Source organism: Dermacentor andersoni, chromosome 5 (genome assembly GCF_023375885.2).
Source record: "Dermacentor andersoni chromosome 5, qqDerAnde1_hic_scaffold, whole genome shotgun sequence".
Classification (NCBI taxonomy): domain Eukaryota; kingdom Metazoa; phylum Arthropoda; class Arachnida; order Ixodida; family Ixodidae; genus Dermacentor; species Dermacentor andersoni.
The window spans coordinates 139,758,870-139,770,906 of record NC_092818.1 but is presented as its reverse complement, the minus strand read 5'-3'; the positions used below and the strand labels follow the sequence as shown (position 1 = coordinate 139,770,906).

At 40.6% G+C, this 12,037-nt stretch overlaps 1 long non-coding RNA gene across 8 annotated transcripts in view; it reads left to right on the top strand.

Annotated features, from left to right (window-relative positions):
• Positions 1 to 12,037, top strand: part of LOC126531257 (uncharacterized) — an 85,765-nt gene that overhangs the window by 41,773 nt on the left and 31,955 nt on the right. For all 8 annotated transcript variants that reach the window (XR_008612632.2, XR_008612637.2, XR_008612635.2 and 5 more), the window contains exons 7-9: positions 131 to 210; positions 6,184 to 6,281; positions 10,867 to 10,943. This is a non-coding gene — a long non-coding RNA (uncharacterized lncRNA). The remainder of the gene's footprint in view (positions 1 to 130; positions 211 to 6,183; positions 6,282 to 10,866; positions 10,944 to 12,037) is intronic.

Below are 12,037 nucleotides of genomic sequence, written 5' to 3'. Positions count from 1 at the left end.
GCGCGCTCCGCCTCTCGCGTTCCACTTCTTTATTCTGTGGTTCGACCGTGCCCGATCGGACGGACGTTTGAGGTGCGCCTGTTTTGTGTACAGATGCAATTTGGAAACCAGTCGCTTCTCTTTCTTGCAGGCTTTCTCCATAGCAGTTGCAACTGAACGGCGAGGATCCATGGCTGGAGCGAAGCCAGTTAAAGTAGTCGTTGAGTATTGGTAAGTTCTGCGACGCTCTGAGTAACTGCATGATAGTTTCGCTCAGCTGAGTCGCGTAGTACATGCAGGAATAAAGAAAAGATAAGAACAGAAGAAAAGAGGGGGAATACTCAAGCGAAAAAAACTGGCTAGCGTTCGCGTTTGGAACGCACTTTACCTACACTCTTAAAACGGTTGCACCCTTTGGGGTGTATATTTGTGCCATAACAATAACCGTCATCTGCCTTGCTTGCGTTTCCTTTCCTGAAAACTCGGTGCTCGCTACTTTCCTGTCGAGAATGCTGCGTCACACTGATAACGGGCATGCCGTTCGTGACTGGGAAGTATCGGTATCGCCGCGTTAGAGAAAGGAAACGCGGGCAAGACGGATGACGATTATCGTTGTGGGACAAGATAAGACCCAAAGGGTGTAAATTTTTACACTCTAAGAAAAGTTTACACCTTTTGAGTCGTATCTTGCCACACAACAATAATTAAACGTCATCTGTCTCGTCCGCATTTCCCTTTAACGCTGCGAGCCCAGTACTTCCCAGTGACGAACGGCATGCGCGTTATCAGCATGACTTAGCAATTGCCGACAGGAAAGTAGCGGGCGCGGCGTTTTCAAGAAACGAAACGCAAGCATGCAAGGCAGATAGATTATTGCACTCTAAAAAACGTTTGCACCCTTTGGGGTGTATCTCTGCCACACAACGATAATCGTCATCCGCCGTGATGCGTTTCCTTTCTGTAACGCTGCGAGCCCGGTACTTTCCAGTAACTAACGGCATGCGCGTTATCAGCATGACATAGCATTCCCGACAGGAAAGTAGCGGTCGCGGCGTTTTCAAGAAAGGAAACGCATCAAGGCAGATGACGATTATTGTTGTGTGGCATATATACACCCCAAAGGGTGCAAACTTTTTAGAGTGTGTTGTGTCGCAGATATACACCCTCAGGGGGTGTAAGCTTTCTTTTCAGTGTACTCTTAAGCAAAATTACACCCTTTTGCCAAACAACGATAACCGTCATCTGTCTTGCCCGCATTTCCTTTCTTTAACGCGGCGAGCCTGGTGCTTTCCATTAACGAACTGCATGCGCATTATCAGCATGACATAGCATTCCCGACAGGAAACTAGCGGGCGCAGCGTTTTCGAGAAAGGAAATGCGAGCAAGGCAGATGACGGTTATCGTTGTGTGGCACAGAGACACCCCAAACAGTGTAACCTAGTCTAAGAGTATACACTCTAAAAAAGTTTTGCACTCATTGGGGTGTATCTGCCACACAACGATAACCGTCATCTGCCTTGCTTGCGTTTCCTTTCTTGAAAACGCTGCACCCCCTACTTTCCTGTCGGGAATGCTATGTCATGCTGATAACGCGCATGCGGTTCGTTACTAGAAAGTACCGGGCGTGAAGCGTTAAAGAAAGAAAATGCGGACAACACAGATGATGATTATCATTGTGTGGCAAGATACGACTCAAAAGGGTGTAAACTTTTCTTAGAGTGTACGTTTGTATTCGAGCCTGCATGGTACATTCTCAAAGTTAAACTATTATACTAATTCGAATTAAAAAATTGCGGTGTGAGCTACGTATGCAAATCAATTAAGCTTGCACAGGTGTTTACTTTTACAGACAAAATTTTCGCGATAATGTACACTCTTATGCAAATTTACACCCTTTGGGGTGTATCTCTGCCACACAACAACAATCGTCATCTGCCTTGCTTGCGTTTCCTTTCTTGAAAACGCAGCGCCCGCTACTTTCCTTTCGGGAATGCTATGTCACGCTGATAACGCGCATGCCGTTCCTTACTGGGAAATACCGGGCTCACCGCGTTAAAGAAAGGAAATACGGACAAGACAGATGACGATTATCGCTGTGGCAAAAGGGTGTAATTTTGCTTAAGAGTGTAGTTGGCAAATACACAATCGAAAAAATATTTGAATCCATTTTAATCACTAATTTTTGTTAATCATGTATTTGCGGACTATTCTTCTGCGAAAATTCCGTCTGAAAGTGTAGCGCTACGGTTAATTATTTTTTTAATGGTTCCATGTTCGATCCCGGCCACTGTGGTCACATCGGTCGCATTTCGATGGGGGTGAAATGCCTTGTGTACTTGGTGCATGTTAATTATAAGGAACCCAAGATGGTAAAGAATATTACATGGATTCCCTCACCACGGTGTACCTCATGATGTTATTGAATTAAATTCATTACTTGTTCAACTTTGCGACTATGGCACATGTGTTTATATACAAACTTGAAGATAATCTTGTTCGAAGGCAAATCCATTTTATTTGACACTTCCAATGTGTTTAAAGTTTATTTGTCCTGACTGCTTACAGTAACGGGGGCAGAGGTTAAAGGCCACATAGTCTGACAAAAGGCCTATGCTCCTGTTACAGTTCTGCACGCAGGCCAATGAACATGACACAATACTGCACCTGTAATCACTTCAAGAAAAAATTATCCTTCAGCAGAAGAAAAAAGAGAGAGAGAGAAAAAAAACGAGACAACTAGCTGTGGCATTATATAGTCATGGTACATTGTCAACATTGACACAACTAAGTTAACACAGACTTGCATATAATGTGAAATAAAGCAAAAACATTTGTATTATACGGTGCAACATGGCAAAGTGTGACAGGACAAACATAAGACACTTCATTATTTATGCAAACTCAATATTGTTGGTGCTGCTGTTAGGCCTGCATTAAGTGACCAACTCACCCAAGAACTTGTTTTACTGAAGTATATTTCTTCTACAGTGGGCCCTTCTTTCTGTGTTAACCTGCAAAGCAGTGATTGTCCATGTCTGTCAGTGTTCCTTTCTTTTGTGTGTGTTTTTTGATGCTGCTGTTATGCCTTCAATATCGTGACCTGTCAGGATGGAATTGACCATGGTACCAGAATGTTTATGATCAGAATCTATGATGTAAGCTATTTAGCAATGTTGGTACTTGGTATTCTATGGGTTGCTTACCACAATTTGTCCTCAGTGGTGGTTCTTTTTTTTTGCGTTAATGTTGACATGTTGTACTTTGTACCTACTGATATGGTCTGGAGACATCCACGCTTGTTTTGCATAGCCTAATGTAAAAGATTGAAATAGTATAGTTGTGTTAGTTTTAGCATTGAATATTCTAAAAAAGTGGTTAATTTTGAAGTCCCTGATAAGGCCATGATATTGTTCGAATACTTGTAGAACTTCTTTCTGCAGAATTAGTAGTTTTTGATAATTAGTTAGTGTGGTCGTACCCCACGCCAAAATACAGTATGTTACTCTAGACTAGAACAGAGCATAATATAATGCATTTTCTAACTATATTGGTATGACTGGACTGACTTTGTATAAGCACCCAACAATCCTACTACGTTCTGGTGTTAGTTTCTTTACATGTGCATTCCACATCAAGCCTTCAGTAAGGAAACTCCTAAGAACTTTTGGCTTTTTACCTGCTCTGTCAGCCCTCACAAAATAGTTGTTTTGTATTTATGTGGCTTATTCATTGGAGCAAATATTACGTATTTTGTTTTACTAACATTTAGTCGTAATTTACTTGAATTAAGCCAAACTGCCAGCTTATTTAGGTAATTATTCACTTGGCGCTCAAGTTCCTGAATGAATGTACTGCTGAAAAAAATATTAGTGTCACCTGCATACATTATTAGCTTGGGAAAATGTTGGATGCCACAGAGATTGCTTATGCAAATTATGAATAAGCAGAGGGCTGAGTATTAATCTCTGCAGTACTCCTCTGGTTATAGTTGCATAAGCCGATGCACTGTTATTTATGCTAATGCTAATGTATTGATAGCAGTTCGTTAGGTAGTCTTTCATTAGCTTTCATTTGATAAAGAATCTGTACAATGGAGCATTTATTGCATTCTGAAATAGTTTCGATAAAACTGGAAGAAAGGAGATTGGTTTTTAGTAAGCGAATTGTCATTTATCACCTGCTTTGAAACACAGCATACACTCGCTATTTTGAGCGGTCTGAGAAAACACCAGGTTCAAACATTCTATTAATTATTTAAACGATGATTGGGGCTATAATGTTGGCTATGTATTTTAAAGGAGTTGTCTTAGTCTTGTCGAAACCAGCCACTACCTTATTAATAAAACTTCTTGGGCAAATTTGTTAATATGCATTGAAGCCATGGTAGCATAATGGAACACGTACAACGAAGAGGACAGGTGACCACGGGCGCTAACTCACATTAGGTTTATTGGGTCGAACCCAGAAAAATAGGAAATCGTCTATAGGATTTCGTATTTATGATTTCTCATTTTTCTTGGTTCGACCCAATAAACCACTTGTGAGTTAGCGCCCGTGGGGTCCTGTCCTCTTCATTGTCCATGTTTCTTTGCATTACAATGGCTTCAATACACTACATTATTCTTGATCTAGTATATTAATTGCATAACTTCCTCCGATGTCACAGGGGTAAACAGTACAGAGTTTGTAAGGCTGAATTCATTTAATATAGAATAAGGCATTGTATTAACTTTTGTATTCTGCACTGGTCACAAAATACTCGTTCATCTTAGTAACTGCTTCTCTATCCGACAGGATGCCTGCACTGGAATCTCACCATAAAATATAAATTTATTCATATTCATATTCAATTTATTCATAAGAAGTCTTCATAATTTAATTTGCTGCTACTCTTGCGTACATCCACCAATTGAGCATACTCAGTGAAACTGCAGCACCTGCAACATTAAGACCTATGCTAATGGTTTTCCCAGAGATTGCAAAAACATGTATTTTCCTAGTATAATTTCAAGCCTCTTTGCCACAGTGCAATCAGCCACAGTGCATGGCCTCCTCGAGTACAGACCCCCTTTGAAATCATGGTCACAGACGCCACGTGCCGTGCATCCAATTTAGGCTGCCTTTTTCTAGCTTTTGAATAATAAAGTATGTTCTATAAAGTAATCTTTTAGGCAACTTTCCTAATTTCGAAGTCACTAAAATGTTGTAAATTGTACTGTCATGTTGCCTCAAAAGAAGTCGCTAGTTACTAAAGAGAAAAATTTGTCGCTGAACAGACCAAAAAGTTGTCAAACCTAGCAACAAAATTTCCAAAATAACAACACTGAGCATGTCTTGTCATAATCTATGTAGATATGCCCAGGCGCATACAGCTCACTGTAGATTTCATTGTTTGCTTTTTATTCCGTGACCTGCAGGATTGGCACTTTTTAATATATATTGTTATATATTGTCTCACAAGTTTAGCAAAAACATATTATATATGGGCAACTTTCTCACATTTATGGATGCCCATAATAACCATGCATGCCTTGTTTTTCACTCCATAAATGTGCTCATTCACCCCTTAGTATATATTTACAGGCCTCATGTGCAACTTTCCTACTTCTAGGCATGTTGTCTCATTTCACCACAATATGTACATGCATTATTAACATACATTTGGCATTACTGCCAGAACTTAACGTAATGCTGGTGGAAAAGTTTGCAACTGTTTTCCTTTTGACTACTTCTTGGGTATAGCTTGATAAGATGGCTGCTGTTGGCTCGGTAAACATCTGGCAATTCTCCATCATCATTTAATTTCGTTATCTTGAGATTCGGTCCCCATGAGAATACGGCCGCCGAGACGGGGAATAAAATTGTAACCTCGTGCTCTGCAGGCTAATGCCATGCCACTGAGCCATCATGGTGGTTCACTTAGTAGGTGCATTCATATCTGCATGATGGAACGCAACTTTTGCAGTTGGAAGCACAAGTGGCATTGCCTTGTAAGTGCATCAGACCAACTTCTTACGAAGCTGTCAATCCTGCAAATGTTCGCCAAGTGAACTACGCACCTCCTGCTGCTTCAAAATGAGCACCCCTGTTCGAAAACTTGCCACGTTGCTCACCACCTTATGCTTAGTCTGATGTTTCATGAGTGCATAGTTCTCTGTTGTTTGTAATGCCATTTCTCTTTTTATTTTTATTTCATTTTCTCAGTGGGGGATGAGGATACATCTCTCGCTTCGAGGATCTGAAAAAGCAGATCCTCGCCAAGCTGCCAAATGCCCATGTGACTGGCACCGTAGGACGCAAAAGTAAGTGGATTCTGTCTACCATTGCGACAGTGAAGCGAGCTTGCTTCATATACAGTGGCCTGTTTATAGGAGTGTGCACAGTTTTGTACAAAGATTACTAGGGGGAATCTGGCACTGCAATTGTTCACCTACCATGAGGATGGTGGTTAGTGGACGGATTTGTCTAATCCTCACTCTTGTGGCGTTATTCATTATGGCTTCTCGTTCTAAATCTCCAAGATATCGTACGTCTCTAAGTGCATGAAGGCAACAAGTTTCTGTGTACATGAATAATTACTGCAAGTGGCTGCGTTTACATGTAACATCTTGTGGAAAATAATCAGTAAGCCATGCATTACATAACATGACTTAGGTGATGCATTATGTGGCTGCTTAAGCAGCAAGGCATGTTTTCCAGCACTTTTGGATAGGATACAGAGTACAAATGGATATTACAAATAACAGTTGTGCCTGCTTCTGCTGTTTGTGACATGTCATACTGTGCTTGTGAACCTATCTGACAGTTCCAGGAAATGGCATGCCCTTCAGCTTTAACAACATTATATGCTGTCACATTTTGCTGCTTGGCTTCAACATGAACACTCGACTATGATAGTAAAATATCCGAGGACACCTAAGCAGTTCTTACGAGTTGTGAATGCAAAAGCATTAATGCCCAATTGAATACCGCTGAGCGGTACTTCGAGTTATGAACTCCTCGCAAGCAAGTGAGCATGTTGAGATGCTTGGCGCATTTTGCTTTGGCCTTATTGGCCCGCAGTTAGAATGTGGATGAGAGCTCGCGCGGACAAGGAACATGCGGATAGCACAGGCTTTCGAGAGCAAGGGTGACGTGGCGTCATGGCGATGCCCTCTCCCCTGATGCAACGCCTGTCGTGCTAAAGCAGCAGCAGGTGTACCCTTTCGCCCGCACCGGAAATTTAGCTGCTGTTTCGCTGCTGCAGACAACAGGCATTGGCTTTTTCACTCAATGGGCCACCTGATGCTTTCGCGTCAAAAGTTATGCTTACACAGTGAGTTTTGGAAGACTAATGGGCTGAAAGAAAATAAATGAAGACAGATAGCTTTAGAGAGCAGTGTGAAGGCACTGTGAAGTGTTAAGGACACCTGTGGCATTATGCATCTCTTTCTAAACTCTTATTTTGCTGTGGCAGTAGTTAAAAGTTCATAACTGAGTATGCTCTGTTCATCCATCATTCAGGGAGAAGTTGATTCTTAGGCTAAAAGTCTTTCTTTAATATTTATTCTTCGAGTTATGGTGCTGAAAACTTAAATTTACGTGCTTACTTCAAGTATAAGAAGCATTCTTATTTCTCATCTGATTCTAATTTTATGCAATGTTCCTTTGTAAAATATTTCAGTAAAAATTTGTGAAAGGTCAGTTCCTCAGATTGAACTAAACAGGGTGTCAGTGGCAGAAAATATTAAAGACCGACCAATTTGCTCCATCTACATTAGAACAAGAGATGCAAGACTTCAAAATCAATACGCAGAAGAATGTTTTTGCTAAAGTGTTGAAGTCTCGAAAAACTGTTGCGAGACTTCGTATCTATAACCTGCCTATAATGCACCTCTGCATATAGAAGCCCCACTCGTAATTACAACATTCTGAGGAAAAGATTCGCACGTAACTTCCACACAAATAACTGAATGTACAATCTTAAAACCTTTGCAAAACTCACCACCATGTTTACACAGAGAAAATCTCGGGAGACTATCTTTGCTATGATAAGATATCTCTGCTTTCAATGCTGCTCAGTTAAAGTACGTGGCTTTTTCTTATTAATGTAGAGCACATATACATATATGTGAACTTTGTCTTTGGGTCTACTCAGCACTAATTAGAATGCCTGATTGTCCTACGTGTGATGTTTGCGTATGCGAGGAGAACATTGACCACTTATTGTGCCATTGTCCTCAATTTCAAACACAAAGACAATCTTTGTCCAACACATTCAGGAAATTCGATGATCGTCCTTTGAGTGAACAGACATTACTAGAGCACCGTCCCCACCGATCATCAGCTCAGAAGGCAGTAAAGGCGTTTTCGTGCTTTCTCAGAATGTCTGGTTTGCGAGAGCAGCTTTAACTAAAGTACTGTCCGTACACGTAACTACACCTTCTCTCTTCCTTCTCTCTCTTCCCTCTCTCTCTTCCCCTTCTCCCTCCCCCAGCATAGGGTAGCCAACCAGACCCTTGACTGCTTAACATCCCTGCCTTCCTGTATTCCTCTCTCTTGTCTTTGGGTGTGGCTTCATGGTAATAATGAAACACACTTCCATGATGCAGCACTTGAAGGCAATATGTGTGTATAACATTCCCTCACTTTGCCCTGTGCTTACATTTTTTGACATTTTGTCTATATATAATCTGTGGCAGTTTTTTGTTCATGTGGCCATGGTTATATGGAATCTTCTTGTTATGTTCGCTTGTCATGGCATTTGTATACACAGTGTACACATGTTTGCAAGGTGCTAAACAGTGTATGCGAAGTACCATTGCTAGCTAGCATTTTTCACACCAATGCTAGCAACAAAAGCAGGCTCAGGTGGACACAGTAAGAACATAATCAGTAACCTGCGTCATTATTATAGCACATATTCCAGGATATTAGCACATAGTCCAAAATATTAGCACATCGTCCAAAATATTAGCACATAGTCCAGGATATTAGCACATAGACCAGGATATTAGCACATATTTGAGCTTGCCTGTGTTTTTGTTATTGCGAATACTGTTTGCACTGCACAAGTAGCACATTTGGAGAACTGAAGGCAAACGAAAGTGAAACGTAGACAGGGTGCTAGTTCAGCATGTAGGCTTGTTATTGTGAAAGATTTGACTTTGCATTCAGGAAAGGCTAAATTGTAAAGAAATTTTATTTTTGTATTTTGCTTGTCTGCAAGGAGATTACACGCAAACATTCTTTCTAGAGTCAATATTTATTAAAGAACTGACAACAAATTTTTCTTGTGCTCGTCCTTTTTTTTCCTTGAAGCTTACCAGTCAGAGTGTGAAATCCGATAATCGTGACGTGGAAAACATGGTGGAAAATTTATCAGATTTTTCTAACTGCAGTTGCAATGGGTGTTAATGATCTTACACTGGGAACATGCTGGAAAGAATAGGTGATAGGTGAGCGTGAGAAAAATTCTGCACAAGCATTTGTGGTGAGTGGTAGGATATGCCAGTAGTCCTACTCATGTAGTTCTGGGACTCATTTTCTATACGAGACCCATAAGTTGATGGCATTTTGTATCTTATAGGAAGACTAGGGAACTCTAGGTATTCACTGACAAACTTGCATGCATACGAAAGTGCTCTTGTGCGGTGCCATGCAACGAGGAATGCCATGGCTCACTATGGCAGTACTGCTTGTTAGCCTGAACTTGTTTTTACATAATAAAGAGCATAAAATAAAGCACAAGCACCTACGCACAGTTAAACCTCAATATAATGAAGCCAGTTAATTCTGCAGTTTGCTTTGTTTATCTAAATTTTAATTTTGCTATATTATATACAACATTTTATGCAAGATAAGTAGTTGCCGATGGATTTTTCTTGCACGAAAGGGTTTGATTACCTCTAAAAAAGGGTGCGCGGGCTGCGTATCTGCTCTGTCATGGCTGTGCTAGAAAAGGAAATGTGTGTCACCTGCCTACCCCCTCTCCAATCTCGCGCACACTTGATCATGTTAGCTCGCTTCCCTCCCCCTTTTTTCCTTGCTTGTGCAAGCATACGGTGTTCAGCATGTCTTTTGTGACGTTCTGTGCCAATTTAAAATTATAATTCCTTCTTAAACTGTGAACAGTATGCTCGATTCTATCGCTATAAATTATGATCTCTTCATTTCCATCAAAACTGCATGACACATTCTGGGAGGTTGCCATTTTTTTTAAATGAGGAAATCTACATTTTGTACTTGTATATACTACATGTAGTTGTTTTTGTCCTGGCAGTTTGTATTACCCCATGACAATCAGGTGTCGTGTACACAATTGTACATGCCAAGAAGAGCAAATATGCTGATGAAAATAATATTTAAAACATGCTGCATACATCTCAAGTCATTTTCGATCAGACCTGTGCTGCAAGTTTGAATAATGTCTGTGAAATGTTATTGTAAAACAAGTTGGTAGAATGGCTGGGTGTTTGCTCTTAATGTCAGTATGTCATCATGTAGTGAGTATGCTTTTGTCGTTCTACACAATATTTTACATTAGGCATACTTTTCAAGTGGCTTCATCGGTGCTTTCTAAGTACGCCACACATGGTATAGTTGACGTTCTTGTAGAGAGTTCTCGCATAGAGTGCATATTCTGCAAACTTGACAAAACACACTAAAGAAATGTAAGCTTTTAGTGCATTCGACAGATGTACGCTTTTCATGATTCTGAAGTTACTAGAAATATGGTGAAATTAAATTTTTAGTGGACAAAATTAATTGGCGCCTGAAAGGGTTAAACATGATCGTTACCCTGTGTTGACCTCGCCTTTGAGACAGCACTTTATTTTGCTGGTGCACGGAGCCATTTGAGTTCTGCTATATTATTAGACTGTGCCAATTTCTTATCCTCTCTTGCAGCATCCTTCGAAGTGGAAATCAATGGTGTCCAGGTATTCTCTAAGCTCCAAAAGGGTGCCTTTCCTGACTTTGGAGAGGTAAGTTGACGCCACTTGCAAGTCTATTTTGTCAGCTGTAACTTATATAACAAGCTAGCACTCATGTAACATTTGCTCAGCCACCATTTTCCAGGTAAATGTTCTTGTGGATAATTACACTTATTTTATTGGTGTTTTACTGCTGCTTATCTCACGGCCTTAATTAATCTGACGCTTCAATGATACATGCTCAGCAGAAGCAGTTGTGGGGCCTAATGTTCGTTACAGATGCTGCTTGTGAGAAAAGTATCATGTACGCTTTTCCGAAGCTGATGCCCGCCTTCGCACTTAACATTATGCTCATGTGCATTCATGTGCTTTCTGCTCCAGTACTTGAGAAACGTTCTGGGGCATGCATGTGTTTCTATTGGTTAACTTTACTGTGCATAGCTTAGTGTGACAAAATCGTGTTGCTGTAGGGTGGTGAGTGAGCTTTCTATAAGTCTTGTTTTGTGCTTGCACGTTTGTTTACTTGCAGATTTTATAGCTATTTGCATTGAGTGTTATATTGCATGTGTGAACACGAAAATGTGCGCAAGTGTTCCTGAAGTTAACCTGTGGTGTTTTCTGGTTTGTCCTGATTTACTGTCTGTTACAATCAATTTGCTTCTGGTTAGGCTGTCACTAATCTTGCAGTGCCGTATACATATCTTCTCAATCATGCAAAGGTCCATATGTGAAAATTGTGCCACTATGCCATTGTGCTTCTGCTATGTGAACCCACAGTCACATAATTTAAGGCGCAACTGCAGCAAAAAGAGAAAGAAGGTTATTGTTGGCAGTTTAGCATTTAACCACATGTTAAGAGACTTACGCCACTCTCTGAAATAGCTACTTCATTCCTGCACTGCATAATCTTTTTTCTAAATATAACTTTCATTAAAAGGCCCCTCACCAGGCTCCCTTGCAAATTTTTCAAAGGAGCATATTGCTTCTTCAACTGGATTACCTTAACTGGTGGACATTATGAATAAATTGCGAGTGCAGAAGCATTTAATCTTAAAAAAGGGGTAATTATACTTTTAATTAGCCTAGCCGCTTCGGGGCCTGCTTCGTCAACTGGGTTGCCTCAACTGGTGGTCATTACATTCTGG